Source organism: Haemaphysalis longicornis, unplaced genomic scaffold (genome assembly GCF_048455015.1).
Source record: "Haemaphysalis longicornis isolate Haplotype H1 unplaced genomic scaffold, Haemaphysalis longicornis Haplotype H1 scaffold_5, whole genome shotgun sequence".
NCBI classification, from domain to species: domain Eukaryota; kingdom Metazoa; phylum Arthropoda; class Arachnida; order Ixodida; family Ixodidae; genus Haemaphysalis; species Haemaphysalis longicornis.
The window spans coordinates 177,198,279-177,214,755 of NW_027526385.1; positions in this window are offsets into that span (position 1 = coordinate 177,198,279).

Sequence of the window (16,477 nt, forward strand, 5' to 3'; positions counted from 1 at the left end):
TGTTGAATATATGCCCGTTTGAACCGATTTTAAACCCATTCATGTTATCGTTGAAGTTCACCCCGATGTCCCTCCTCCTGCGGATGCTTTTTGTCCCTTCTGTTGTATGTATTTTGAATTTTGTTGGTGTAATGCCCTCGGGACTTTAGGGCATGTAAATAAATAAATCAATAAATTAATTAATTAACCTTCCGATGCTGTCCGTACAAGCGCCTCGGACTGCGAAGTTTTCCCCTCGATGCGCCACGCCCTTGTCCGGCCAATGACCGAGTCAGATCGACAATTACTTGTAGGAGACCAGCTGAAACCCGGCGCGATGCCACCGTTCGCCATCGAACTACCCATATATACCGCGAAGCCGTCGCAGCAACGCCGACTTCACGCGTGGGAGATTCCCCAACCCACGTAGGAGAAAATAAACGCTACAACTTCTAAAGGTCAAGTTTCTCTGCGGCGAATGCACAGAAATACTCCCACCATGACACGATGCAACGAAGATTAGGATTCACAACACACCCTGAGCCCGACGACCCGATCTAACCCCAACGTGACCTCCGAACACGACGACAGCCACACGAAAAGACGTACACACGTCTTGATGAAGCCCACCATTATCGAGACGGCGACAACGGCGCGTAGCAACCGACCGTCAACGCGCACTAGCCAAAATAGGATGCCCCGACTCGCCCGAAAGTCTAAGGTGACAACTTGTATTGTGCGGCTATCTATCGACGGCCTTGACATGGTAGCTCTTACAGACACGGCAGCCGACTACTGAGTGATGAGTAGAGCATTTGCTATAAAGCTCAAGAAAGTTGTGGTCCGTTGGGATGGTCCGCACACCAGAGGGACATCTCTCAAACCATGTGCAAGGCGTACGTCGCGCGTCACGATAAAAGTCACAATGTGCCCATCTGCTTTTGTAATACCTCACAACTGCTCCCGTGACTTTATCCTAGGAACGCACTTTCCGGAGGACATCGGGGCTCTTATTGACCTGCAGGACGTCAGTTAGTTTCTTCGCCGATGACGCCATGACGGCGATGTCAAGCACTAAACTGCATGGTTTTCTAAGGATAACCGATGAACACGTCACCCTGCCTCCTCGTGCAAGCATGATGGACACGTCTACTGCCAAGACGCTGATCCTGACACCGATGCAATTGTAAAAAGTTTCCAGAGCTTGCTTCTTGAGCGTGGTGTCTCTGTCGCAAGAGGCATTGTGCGCTTGCAGGGAAGCAAACTCATGTTCTGGTCAGCAACTTTACAGAGGAGTAAGAGCATTTCAACAAGGGCGCTCCAATTGCGTACCTCGAACAAATACATGAAGCAAGTTGCATGATCGCTGTCGCAGACTTTAAACGCCAACCCGATAACGTTTCTGAACCTCGCCTCTTCTTCGACGTGAATGCGGCGCTATCGCAAGAAAAAAGGCAAAGTTAAACCAGCAGGAAATGACAACAAGAATAAGACAGAAACCCAGCAAGAATTCTCGTCGTACGACAAAAATTTTTGTAGTGACATCAGAAGTACTGCTGTTACGACAAAGCTATCTGTTGTTACGACACACATTTCTGTCGTAACGTCATAGTCAATTTACTTAACGACAAACATTGTTGTAGTCACAACAGAACTACCTGTAGCCACGACAGCCATCATACTGTCGTGACATAGCTAGCTGTCGTGGCTCTTGTCGTTACGATGGAACCACGACAAAAATGCTTTATCGACAAAGCCGACTGTCATGAAGACAGAAACTTGTAGTCACTACAGAGGTATTATGCTGTCGTAACATCTTTCGTTGCGACAGAGCCACGTCAAAAATACTGTAGCAACATAGCCGGCTTCGTAACTAGAGAACCTTGTAATCACTACAAATTCGGCTGTCATGACAAAATACGTCGCGGTACAGGAAGCTGTTCACACAATAAACACATGAAACAAGACAATTCTGTTGTGAGGAAGGCTTTGTAGTCGCTTCTTCTTTTTGCGATGAAAGAGAACATTTTTTACCACATAATTTCCTCTGCAGACATTAAATGAAAAAATAAAGGATCCAATTTTAATACTAGGGACGTGGGAAGAAATTTGAGCTCACTATTTTGCTCACTGTAAGACGACGACTAACGAAATAAAACCCCACAATAGCGACATACAGCTCTAAACCAGACAATACTAAATACACAGCAATTCGTGAACTAGAATAGGCCCGGGCCTCTAGCCTGCAGCAAAGAGATACCGTTTATTTTCTATTATTTATGCCGTGTTCTCTCTAGAAAAACAACAAAAAGGTGGCGAAAAAAACTCGCTCCAGCCAAGCAATGGCAGGTTAACCGTCAATAAATAAATAAATAAATAAATAAATAAATAAATAAATAAATAAATAATAAATAAAGAAATAAATATTTTTATAGAAAGCAAACTGAAGGTGAAAAAAAATTTCCGCAAATACACCCTGTCAATGGCGTAGGAAAGCAAAGCTGTAAACGGCACCCACAGCGATTATCCATCCACGTCACTTAAATTCACTCACGTCGCTCTACAAATAGTGAAACCAGAGAAGTGAAATGCACTTAACCACACTCTCTATTACCTCAGAGATATTCTGGGTGAAGTTAAATTATTACATGATGCATGAACGGTGGTTAGTTGAGTTGTATTGGTGTAGCACATGAGTGGAAACTCTTTTTTTATAAAATTAAAGGAAGCTCAAACCCGGTGTTAGACGATCTCACTTCTCCGTCTCTGCCGTTGCGGATGGAAACGACGAGATCGGCAGCAGAGACGGAGGAAAAAGAAGAGGGGGAGGAGCAGAAAATACTTCTATTCAGATTTCTGAACGGCCCAGAGTGCGGCCGAGGGGAGTGGTTTCTTCGTCACTGCAGCCCATATTCAGGCCGCGCCGCCTGTGATCTGTCCACCAAGTGAAGCTGGGTAGGCAGACACGGGCTGTACAGCAGCATCTCCCATTTCTGTTGTTAGGTAGTTTACGAAAAGAGAGGAGGGGGCTCAGGGCTAACGTCGCACACCCCGATTATGTGGCGGAGTGTTCCCACTTAGCAAAATTTACATTCAGCGTCGTAGTAATTCGGGTGGATTAAGGGTAGATGCGTCGGGTGTGGGTAGGAGACGGATTTTATGAGCCGTAGGGTAGTTTGTTGTTCTATGGAAAGGTCAAGGTAAGGCGAAGGTAGGGTCTGTCCAAGAAGGCGATAATGCTAAGTTATGTTTGTGAACGAGACAAGCGGGTGACTTCTCGTGCAGCTCCATAGCACGGAGGTAAAACTGCAGGTCATCGCCTCCTGTATTTTTTACAGGTGCAGGCTTGGTGGGCGTATTCGTTGTCCTCCATGGAAGCGTAAACGGGTGTCCAGATGAGCTGAATGGAACCATTTGGGCAGTGGTTTTTTAGCACACGCTGTGCAGGTCGGGACATCAAACCCGACTGGTAATTTCGGTAGGCTTATTGGGAATCGGTGGCTACCTTCCGAACCCCTGGTTGAGTGAGAGCCAATGCGATGGCTGCCTCTTTTGCTACCGCCATGTCTTCGGTCTTGAGTGAGGCACAAGCAAGGAGGTTGGTTCTGGAAGTAGCAACGATGATGGCGTCCTGCGGTCCTCGATGTTGGGAGGCGTCTGTATAGATAACTGCATGATCCCCACAGAGGGTGGTGTTGCACGCTTGAGCCCGTGCTTGTCCGCTACCCTCGACGTGCGAGGGGTCATATTTCTAAGCAGAGGGAGCATCTTTAGTTCTTGTCACCAAAAGTCTAGGAGTGCATCAAGCGGAGTGACATTCTGTGGTGCCCAGCCAATCTGGTGAAGGATGCGGCGACCCATTGCAGGTCTTCTGAATAGAAGCTTCTTGTTAGAAAGATGGCCCTCTATCAGCTCTTCCACCGTGTTATAGAGCCCCGTGCTAAGCAGCCTCTCTGTGGACGCACTCATGGGAAGACCAATGGCTTGCTCAAACACCCTTCTAATCATTATATAAAGGATCTTTATCTCCTCCTTGTCAAGAAGAAGCAGGGGGTTGACGTAAGTGATTTTCGAGAGGACGAAAGCTTGAACTAATCGAAAGGCATCGGATTTATTGAGACCTCGCTTCTTGTTGGCAACTCGCCTGATCATGTGTATGATTTTATTGATGCTGTGTTTGAGGCGCTGCAAGGATACGCCACTGTTGGTGTTTACCTGAAGATCTAGGCCCAGGATCTTGATGCTGGGGCTTGGAGTAATGGCATGAAAACCATATTTGAATGTGTTCCTTGAGGTGTCATTTGGCATGAGGGTGGACGACATGGAGCTGAGGTTTTTTGCGTGAACACTGGTAGCCACAGACTTCAGCACATTGGCGTACTACAAGGGAGATGCCATGGGTTGATGTGAGCTTCCTTTATTGCTATCGCGTGGCATTCAGGGACAATGCAGTGGTTAAACCCGCAGATGTGCTTGGTGAGTGCACGACTTTTCTTCCTCGTCTCCACGACGTGTCTGCTCATCTCATGGATGTGATGGAGGTCGTTGACGCATCAGGTGAGGTTGGCCAGTCGATGCTGTCGGAAAATCCCGAGGCTGGGCCTTAGGATTCTTCAGCAGTGGAACGCAGGCACCTGGAGCCCTACCCTGTGCCACCTGATCGCGAACGGCAAGATGATTCTCAGTCTAGTAAGCTGAACTGGGAAGAGAAAATGAACACGCATTCGACGGCTTCGGATGACACTTCAGAAAAGGTCCACGGTGTAGTGCCCTTACCTGCCAGCGATGATGATAGCAGTAACATCTTATGCGGAGAAGGTGGAGATGATAGTTCCGTTACCTTTCCCATGGTGGTGCTGTCAGTATCCTGGGCGGATGCTGTGGCTCTACCAGAGGATGTTCCGGGTGGCAACAGCGGATCGGTGAAGAGGCTAGCTCCTGCCGACGGCGAGGACAAGTCATCGAGCGTTGCCAAAAAGCAAGCGTCCAATGCTCTAGATTCTTCTAACATGGCTGTGGCGTCTAGTGGTCTTGTGACGCTGGCTGGCTTCAAAAAGCCAAGAAAGTCACTGTCGTCTAAGACCACCCGCAAGGATTGTACATCTAAAGGTGAAAAGGTCGGTTAAGATGCTCCAACAGAATGGCAAGTGTCACAGCATTGCACACTACCACTGTTAACGTGAGAGGCCCAAGAAACAGAAGAAGGCAATACCAGCTTTCACGCTTCCTTAAACGGATTGGCGTGGACATTGCGGCCATCTAGGAGACAAAGCTCGGCAGTGATGAGGACATGGCGGCTGCATTAAAGCCCTTTTTAGAACATTACAGCGTATGTGTAAGTCCCTCTGAGGGCTTGTCCGGTAGATGTTTTCTGCTTATAAGCAAGAAAGCTGAGTTTTCCAGTCCATCCTGTAGTATAGATGATCCCGTAGTATAGACCTTGTTATGGTAGGAGTTGAATGGCGTATCACATGCCTTTATGCACCAGTGAATTGTCTGAAGCGTCACCCCTTTTTTATATGACTAAGGGATTTTCGCGCACACAAAGGAAAATCCTCCTCATGGGGGATTTTAATTGTCTGCTGTGCGCAGGACCGATCTACACCACGTTCCAACTTTGACCAAAGTGCTACCACCCTGTCCGATTTAGTGCATCATAATGGTCTTGTCGATGTTGGTCAGGAAAAAGGGAGTACCATGCAGTTTACCCACATTCAGAGCAATTCGAATGCCTGCCTTGCCCGCATATACATTTCAGCAGAAGAGGTGCTTAGCATTTGACTATATTGTACGCCCGATCTTCTTCACAGATCCTTGCATGGCATCTGTTTTCTTAGGAAGATCAAGACCGCGTAGTGGGCTGCCTCAATGGGATCTTTGGAAGCTCAATACCTCTTTATTGGCTAATGGAATATTTTGTAAACGTATATCAGATTGCTTGACTAGTATTCTTGAAACACACAGCCATTCTTCATACCAGATATAGGATTTATTCAAACAGGAGGTAAGGAATTGCACAATAGAAGAGTCCGCCCGCCTTTCGCTTTTAAGACGTTTTTATGTACGGAAAATAACTCGTTATTTGGTTGGGCTTCATGAACTCAAAGCGGTCAGTCCGGAATCGGGTGTAGATAACATTGGCATTGTTAAAGCATAACTTCAGCAATATGTTACCGAAAAATATTATGGCGCTGTAATTCGGCCGAGAACTAAAACATTCTTTGATAGCTACCCCACTCGTCGTTCACTAAGCAATGAGCGGGAGTCAGCACTTGCAAAGGAAGTAATTGAAATTCAACATAAATTTTTTCGGTACACCAAACCAGCTGAAATTGCTAGTGCTTTCCATGACCAATACAGCACACTATTTTCGGGGTCCTTGCTCCCGTTCAGTTAGACATATTCACAGCAGCATACGACCATGACGTTTTGCCGCCAACCTTTTAGTTTGGACACACAGTTTTAATTCCGAAAACGCAAGATGAACAAAAGCTGAAATCGGTTGACGGCTCATCATCATCATCATCATCATCATCATCATCATCATCATCATCATCATCATTAGCCTATCTACGCCCACTGCAGGGCAAAGGCCTCTCCCATTATTCTCCAATTACCTCGGTCCTGTGCCAACTGTGACCAATTTATCCCCGCAAACTTCTTAATCTCATCTGCCCATCTAACTTTCTGCCGCCCCCTGCAACGCTTGCCTTCTCTAGGGAGCCACTCTGTTACCCCTAATGACCAGCCGTTATCTTGCCTTCGTATTACATGTCCTGCCCACGTCCATTTCTTCTTCTTAATCTCTACTAATATATCCTTAACACGTGTTTGTTCCCTGACCCACTCCGCTCTCTTCTTGTCCCTGAATGTTACACCTATCATTTCACGCTCCTTTGCCCGCTGAGTAGTTCTCAATTTAAGTTGAACCCTCTTAGTGAGCCTCCAAGTTTCTGCCCCGTAGCTGAGTACCGGTAAGATGCAGCTGTCATACACTTTCTTCTTCAGCGACAATGGTAGGCTGCTATTCATTATCTGAGAATGCCGGCCATATGCACCCCACCCCATTCTGATCCTTCTAATTATTTCTGCCTCATGATTGGGATCTGGGGTCACAACTTGGCCTAAGTAGATATATTCGCTTACCACTTCCACTGCCTCGCCACCTATCTCAAACCGCTGTGCTGTCCCGAGGTTATTGATCATTACTTTAGTTTTCTCCATATTAATTTTTAGGCCCACGGTTATACTCTGTTCGTCCAGTGCGGAAAGCATGGTTTGCAATTCGTCCCCCGAGTTACTTAGCAAGGCAATGTCATCAGCAAATCTGAGGTTGCTGAGGTATTCTACATTAACCCTTACTCCCACCTGTTCCCAATCCAACGTTCTGAATACTTCTTGTAAACATGCTGTGAATAACATTGGAGAGACTGTGTCTCCTTGTCTGGCACTTTTCCTTATAGGTATTTTACTGCTCTCCTTATGGAGGATGACGGTAGCTGTGGACCCATTGTAGATATCATCTAGTATTCTTACATAACGCTCATCTACCCCCTGGTTCCGTAATGCCTGAATGACTGCTAGGGTTTCGACCGAGTCAAATGCTTTCTCATAATCTATGAAGGCTATATATAGGGGTTCAGTATACTCGGCGCACTTCTCTATCACCTGATTGATCGTGTGAATATGGTCCATTGTTGAATAACCTTTACGGAACCCTGCTTGTTCTTTGGGTTGACTGAAATCTAAGGTTGCAGAGGTTCGGTTAGCGATTACCTTGGTAAGTACCTTGTAGACGACTGACAGTAAGCTGATCGGCCTGTAATTTTTTAAGTGTTTCATGTCGCCTTTCTTATGGATTAGGATGATGTTCGCGTTCTTCCAAGATTTCGGTACCATTGCGGCTATCGGCCAATATCTCTCTATAATGTAGATTATAAAATTTTTGCAAAAAATTTATCTAGGCACCTTCAACTTGTCATCATTAGTTTAGTAGGACCTCACCAATTTTGCGGTGTTCGAGGTGGGAGCGTTCAAAAATACATGTTGTTCGTTCAATATTAGAGTGTACCCGCCGCGGTGGCTCAGTGGCTAAGGCGTTGCGCTGCTGAGCACGAGGTCGCGGGTTCGATTCCCGGCCGCGGCGGCCGCTTTTCTGATGGAGGCGAAAAGCAAAAACGCCCGTGTGTACGAGATTTCGGCGCACGTTAAAGATCCCCAGGTGGTCAAAATTAATCCGGAGCCCTCCCCTACGGCGCGCCTCATCGCCTGCGTTGCGTCGGCGCGTTAAACCCCACAATCAGATCATCAATATTAGAGTGTGTGTTTGATTCGGCAGAGCAGGTGGCCCTTATCCAAATTGACCTTTCCAAGGCATTTGATCAAGTTTCTCATTAATTTCTATTCGCACTTTAGTCAGTGGCTAATTTAGGGGATATATTTGTCATCTAGCTCGCTCCGTCAAGCTTTAAGTCAGGTACTGCGCTCCATCAAGCCCCAAGCGGACAAGTACTGCCACCTGGTGGGGCCCACTTCAACAGTGACTCACGTGACTTAGATTGCGAGGGCCGAAAGCGGCAGTGCGCGTCCAAGCATGTACGACGCCGGTCACCTTACGGGTAGTTAGTAATAAAGTAAAGTCTTTGTCACAATTTTGTGGCCCACGGCGACCGTGGCCAGAGCAGGAGCACGCCCGAGCAGGGGCGCTGCGCTTGCCGCTGTCGGCTAGTTGTCCAGGTAAAGAGAGCGAGGGGAACTTTTGCTTGTGCTTGTGTTGAGTGTCCAGCGAGACAAGTGCTGCGCAAAGTGCCTGCGCTGAAGTGAGGTGCGCCTACTCTGAGAAACTGGCCGCGCTCCACTTATCGCGCTAGCCATAGTACGAAAGGAACTGCGAAAGTTCCCCTCACTCTTTTTAGCCGCGTAACCAGCCGACAGCGGCAAGCGCAGCACCCCTGGCCGGCCCCGCGCCTGACCCCGCGCCAGCACCCCGCGCCTGAGGGAAATTTTTACAAACACTGTAAATTCCGTTGTGTTCTATCAATGCGTCCACGAGTCCAGCATTCTCAAATCGGACTACCGAACTCCGGCAACTAACAATATTGTTAAAAGGCATTCAGCTTTGTTACAAACAGTGCACCACACAACTAGACGTCAACTGCGTTCTGTCTAAGCCACCTTCGATTAAGTCGTCTGTTAGACAGGGCTGCCCTCTTTCACCCTTATTGTTTGCCTTAAATCTAGAACCTCTGTGCCTTCGGATACAGAATAGTCAAAGAGTACGGGGTTTTTCTTCGCTACCCTGCGAAGTTAAGGTCCTTGCTTACGCGGATGACATAGCCTATTTTTTGGTGTTGATAAAAAAAGCGTTCACGAAGCCCTTAATCTGACCAGGGAGTTTTGTGACGCGTCTGGAGCGCCTGTGAATATGAAAAAAACAAAGGGATTTTGGTTTGCAGAATGGGGTGTGAAACCCTTATTATTTGCTGGCATTACTTGAGATAAGGACGCACTTCAATACCTAGGTGTACCTTTGCACCAAATAAGAAACACTGGGCCACATTGGTCATTGGCACTAAAAAAAGTCAAGCGAGCCTCGCAGGCACGGATGGGGCGAGAAGTTTCTGTGTTTGCGCGTGCGCAGGTTCGTAATGTCTTCCTTGTCACAAAGCATGTTATGTGCTGCAAGTACTTCATTGTGCGCGTTCTAAAGTACAAGCACTACATACAGTTTTTGCGACATTTGTGTGGGTACTTAATGGGAACCTATGCGTAGGGACAATTTGTTTCTTCCATTAGTGTCTGGGGGTGCTGGGCTGACACATTTTTTGTGCACCAGCTTGCATCTCGGTTTTTATTCTATAAAGTGACGGATCATCTACTTCTGATAAACGTTATTCAACAGCGAATAAGTTTTCACATATCGTTTTTGCTTGTCTCCACGGGTGAAGTTAGTACGAAGCCGCCATTTGGTTTTTTAAAGGAGGTGGTCGACACCCTTTATTTCCTTACTGCGAGGTGTTCCCTGAAATATTTGTTTACCCTTTCCAGGAAGGCTTTGACGAACACTTTATTAGAGAGTCTGTTACCAGTGCCGGTTTATCGCGAGACTTACCTTGGCCACCATAAGGACAATGTTTTGAAGCGTGTCACACGTATGTGTCTTCCACCAAATGCAAAAACGTTTTTCTTTAAGCTGCACACGTCAACACTCCCAGTGAAAACATGGTTGCGTGAGAAAGGAATGTCTATTCCTTGGTCTGACAATTGCCGTTTATGCAATCAACCGGAAACAATTGATCATTGTTTTGTTTTGTGCCGGGATGCGGTGTTTTTCTGGGATGTGTTGTAACGAACTCTTAAAAAGGACATGGACATTACCCCTTATACAATTTGGTTCTTGCTTTTTCGAGATGTTACTGGAGTGCCCTATGATATATTTGTTGTGATGGGATTGTGTAGCTTGTGGAAGTGCCGCATGACGGACAGGCACGCGGAACCCCCTCGCCCAACGAAGTCCACCAGCGGTCGCGAAAGAACCCTTGGGGGTAGAGGTAAAAAGCTTTGTTTTAGAAGCAGTGACACCACACACAAAACCAAACTCTCCACACCTTCCAGTGGCGGTCCCAAGAGGGGGAGGGAAGGGGGTGATCGCCCCCCCCCCCAAAGAGGTCCTCAGCTTTTTACTTTTTGTTTTTTAAGCATCCCACATGTGCGATGTCGCAAACGTGTTGCGAACGTCAAAAATGCGGGCTCGAGTCAGCCGTTGTACCGCCTAAGGGGGCCAAAAACCACTGTGTCGCTAAGTGATTGTGTGCAACCGGGTTACTCCGCATACGCACGTACGCCGACATGGTTATTAATTCCTGCGAAAAAGTGGTGCAAGGAGGGGAGCGGTTCATTATTCGCACCCCCCCTCTACCTTCCTCCTTCCAAAAATTTGCCCCCCCCCCCCCAAAATTCGCCCCCTTCAAAACCAATCTCTGGGACCGCTACTGACACCCACATCGACGGCAGCGGGCTTAAGGCGAACAGGTGATGCACCAATGGCAAAACTAAAAAACAATCAGTACAAAGAAAACAGATACAAAAGGGCGCCCCTGCCCACTGCAACAAGAAAAAATAACAAGCGCACCTACTTTGCAGCCCCACACACAGTGCACAAAAACTGCCTCCGAACACTAGTCGACACCATTCAACAGCCGAAAACGGGTAAGGCTGGCCCTCAATAGTGTCTAAACATGGGTGCCACCATGATGCCACGGTGTTGTTGCCAGATCAATAGTTGAAGATACGGTTAACAATTTTCGCAAAACAGGCACAAATTGAAAGCCCTAAACTAAACGTAGGAGTACATTTAGTACGTATTGTATGATTTTATGTTTTTTGAACGCATTCATGTTTGATGAACGAAAACAAATGCCATATTAAGCGAAAGCAAATGGGGGCTGAGGCGCGAAATTCAGTTCCGGTATTTTGTGAGGAGCGTCAGTGGTGGGGAAGTACTTTATAGACCTTGACACTAGAACACCATGTGTCGTCTACTGTGTCACTCCGCCGCTTGCGGAAACTATCTTATCTACCCCCGTGCTGCAGCCGGCACACTGGCGACTATATGAACAAAGCCACCGCCGCCGCACATCTTCAAGGATACCATTCCCTACATGCCTTGGCGTGGTTGCTGCTGATTTTAACTCGCCGTCAGCCAGTCATGTCATGTTACGTGATACATCGTTGGGCAGATCGGCTCCCATTGAGTGTATATTATTCGTAAATTAAAAACAAACAAGCGTCCCACAGATTTTACGATATCTAGCGCAAAACTAGGTTCTTGTTTACCTGTACTGTTATACTCTTACTGAATGCTGTTTTAATTCAGCGAGAAATGAAACAAGCGCAAAATATTATTATTATTAATAATAATATTACTTGCAGAATACGATGGTTTTCTAGAGGAGGACAAGATGAAGCAGAAGGGTACAAGTTTTCGATGGCTTCGATCAGTGAAACCCATAATCCAAATTTTTTAACGATAAGATAGAATGCACCAATATGCACTCCTGTTGATGCTTTGCATGACACATTATCGATGCTCGATGGATCAGCGAAGTTACAATTTTTTTCGTGCATTTGTACTTCCACTCTTATATGTCCCACGTATATACCTGCACAGAGGAGGATGCGAAGTCAAATTCATTAATGCGAGCCTTAGCTGCTGATGTCTGGGAGCCAGGCTCGTTGGGGGTTAAAATATTGTGCTTCCTTGTGCGCCTTCGCTAATGAAGGGGAACAGCCGCTTCCGTTCCCGCCCGGATTTGACAGAAATGCCTCCAGTTTTGGTCAGAGATCTGTCTGTCTGTAGCAACCGCCTTCGAAGCCTCTTGTGCTATCGTACATACGCGCAATCTGAAATCGCCATCACCCTGTCATGTATTTGTGCAAGGCAAAGCGGACCAAGGATATATGTCTCCCTTCCCAAGTAAATGAATTTGAGTGTACCTATAAATGAGTTGTTGCGCCTTATCAGTTAAATCATAGCGATTAGTGTTGAAACAGCTGCCAAATATTAACTATAGAAGGTGAATCAAATTGCTTAGCATGGAGCAATATTCAGACTCAATATGTATTTCATGTACCAGTGATTCAGATAGCCGAAAATAAATTAAACTCTGAATTTTTTTATTTGCGACAATTGATCTGCGGATATCGGTTCAGCCAGGACCACCTGAAGACGTTCTTCAGCTGTATACATCCGTTAGCAGGAAGGAATAACAAACCATCGGGCTCGCAGTTCGACACGCATAGCATAGCCTTCCTATTTATGCCAACCTCAAACTGTCGACACCAAAGGTGCTGTCTCAGACCTTGACGAATTTCCGCGCATCCATTCCAGCGTGCCCACAGCAACAAGAACGATGACGAAGTTACACTACCAGAGATGGGTGCCAGTAATGCTATAGCGGATTATGAAAGTTTCGGCTAATGCGCAATCTGGTTGAAGTCATCAGCATTTTATTTTAATCAAAAATAATGGGGCCATGATAATGACATCAGCCCAAATGTATGAGGTACTTAACATCCCAGAACATATTCTGTGTAGCAATTCCGGAAGCGAAACAAAGACAAACTCGACATTTACAGCCATGCCCTCTCATTCTTCATGAAGTTATGTTTGAGACATGAGAGGTTATTTGTGCAAGCTAAACCTAATAAAATCCTGCACACATACATCACTACATTACTTTTCAGGCCTACAGAACATATAGTACATTACTCTTTGGCTGAGAGAGCAAGCAAAATGAAACATAGAAAAGGCAACGGGCCTATATCTACGAGCAATTCTCATCAAATTTCATTTCACCATCAGTAATCCCACGGGGCCTTTAGGGAAGTTTATAATCTACCAGTGAGTCTAAGATGACGTAGTGTGAGAGTTGAAAGAGAGGAAGAAACAGTAGAAGAAAGGTAGTGAGGTTACTCAAGGAAAGAATGAGAACTGTCCGGGGTTGGCATATAGGCGCTTCCTAGTCAGCGCAGCCAAGCGACGCATGGCGCCATCTAGGGGCATGTCCACGTGCATGTGGCCCTCAATTTAATCGCTCAGAACCGCTTCGTCTCGTAGTGCAGCAGTTCCGCTCCTGCGAAGCAAACATCCTAACCCGGGTTCAAATCCCGTTACCGCTTTTTTGATAATTTTCAAGGGTTCGTTATATTTGAATATCAACATTTAATATCATGAGTATAACCTATTTACAACATAAATATGCAATATAAAAGGGATTTCGGGTATTTTCGTTGCCGGTTGGTCAGTTTCAGCGTCTGCTTCTTGTACGTTATTGCGGGTTTTCACCTTTTAGGTCTGTTTCGGCTATTTCTGTTGAATATTTTTCTACAACCGTGGTTGTCAAACATTGAAGGTTTGTTTTGGCTGTTATTTATTTCAGTTCGGATGGTTTTGTATGCTTTAGGTACGTTTATGCTGTGATATAACCCCCATAAGCAAGGTCAGGTAACGGCTGGCTGTACTGACTAGGAAACGCATATACGTGTCCGGTTGGCTGCGCTACACATGTAAATGGGAATAAGGGCCTTGAACTGGAAAGGAAGGGCTGGTATAAAATACAGGATAGAAAATTGAGAAGAAGATAAAAAAACAGGGAGTGGAAATGGCAAGTACAAAGACAACACTGCGGAGAAAAAAAGAAACGGCATAAAAACAATCAGGAAAAACGAATAAATTGGCAAACGAAGGATGCTACACGCTGGTAACGCCGTAAAAAATCTGTGTGTTTTTCCCTCCTGTGCACTTCGATCTGTTTCTACAAGACGAGAATTGATTTGACTGCTTCCTGTGCACCGTGCCTAAAACTGAAATACGACTGATTACTTGATTAAAGAGAGTACGTATTTTTATTTTTTCCTGAAGTGGAGCTGCTCCTTTCTGGCAGGCGCTTGGGCCAAACCGACTAGTAGAATTGCACTTGTTTCGTTCATTTTCTGTTCATTTATGCTGTCTCATCTTGTACTAGTTTATTTCTTTCTTCGGCTCTTCTCCACTGCAAAATGGTCTTTATATCCAAATTTGTTTTCCTTCCAAAACGTTTTTGGCTTCTAGCCCTTAAAGCTTTAAACCTGCCATGGCTTTGCTAGAGCAAGTCAGTTCCCCACATTACTTTCCTCTTTCCTCATTCTGAGAGAGGGGGACATGTAATTTTAAAGGGCAAAGAGCCCTGCGGTGATATTAATGAACACTTGCACTACTGTATTTGTGTTTGTAAGTATTGAAAGCTATTGGCGGTGAGATGTTTGAGTGGCGCCCCCTGGATCTGACGTCAGCTTAGGGACCCGCTCCGCTGTCGTCTGCTACATTCGCCGCGCTGCTACACCCGCGCCGCGGTCGTCCGGTTCTGACTGGCAGCAGTGCCTTTGCTAGAAATCGCCCACTTTGATGCTTTGGTGCTTTAAAAAGCGTGTTTTCAATTAGATTCTGATGGCTCTGAATAATTTCAAGCTTTGTCCCGCACGATTTTACAACACACGAGGACAGAGAGAACGACTTTCAGAGAGCATCGCTCAGACGTAACTCGCCCTCGTCCTATCTAGCGTATTTGCGAGTTTCAGCGCTCAGAGCTCCTCGATAAGTAATCAAAATGCGTAGGCTTCCCTTAACTATTTCTCAGATGCTCTTATGAAGACTCAACAGTCTAATGCTACGCATCAAGCAGCGGGTCGCACAGCAGGAAATAAAACGGGTGTTTTCTCTTTCTTTCGTTGTTGTTAGATGAACGTTTTTTTGTTTTTTTTCTGTGCCCAACGCATTCATTTTCTGCACCATCCTAAACGTCCTAGGAGGTTTGGGGATGTTTGCGAGGCTCACAAAGTTCGTGTGAATATTCAATGCAATAAGATCTGTGCTACGGCGCAGATAACGTTGTCCACAGTACTCGAAGGCGGCTTTTGTGCACCTAATTTCTATCGAACCATCGATATCGTAACGAACTCAATCTCAACCCGAAAAGTTATGACATGATTACGGTGTTGAAAACTTGATATACTTGCTAACATAACGCAATAAATAGTATACATTCCAATTTTCAGTATAACACAATTCGAAACCAATGAATATGTCCAGACAGCTCTTTATTGTTTTCCAAACCCCTTCAGTCGCAAAGAACAAGTCCTGGCCTACTCGGGATGACGTTCGGTGAATTGAAGAATGAATCTTACTCTCTCGTCTTGGACTGAGGAGCCTGCCCACTAACCAGCTCGATTTTACTGTTAAAGTTTTCTCCTCCTCCTGGTCCTCCCCCTCTTCAGTGCAGTTTTACTATGATGCCTGTCTGAATATTGGGATGATATGGTTGTGGCAAATGTACCGAAATATCCCTCCAAATATGAAAAAACATAGTCTTACTGTATGTTTGCCTTACAGGTTACTCGTTTTGCTCAATAAGCCTGCATACTGGTTAGAAGCCAGGTAGAAAACCAGCACGCGCCTATACACACAGCAGGTTATTTGGAAATCAACCTACATTATTTGTGCCCCATAGTGCATGTCGGCACACTTTCATGCCGTGACAACGTAAAGTGACTTGATAGAATAGTTTCGAATGTTAGGCAAGGTTGCCAAATGTGTTTTACCTTACATGCGATTAGCTGGAATCGTAATGCCTTCTACCAAAGCCGACAGCCTCGAAGGCCTGGAATTTGTTTTGGTCTTCCATTTTCGCTGTTGTCGGTTGTCAGCCTGCGGCTGTTACCTTTGTTCGAAAGACTGCTGAACACAGAGGCTGACGCCTAGCTCCGACTTTTCGCGCTCCGCACAGGACCAGCTTCGCAGCAATGCATGGGCGACGCCGGCAATGTTTTTTTCGGGAGCGGTATCAAAAACTATACTTAAAATCACGCCTTGAGCTAGTTTACGCTATTTTAAGTCTTTTGTTACGAAAAAAAAAGTTGCGCATTCGCGAGATCTGCTGCGGACAAGCACAAAATCTCAACC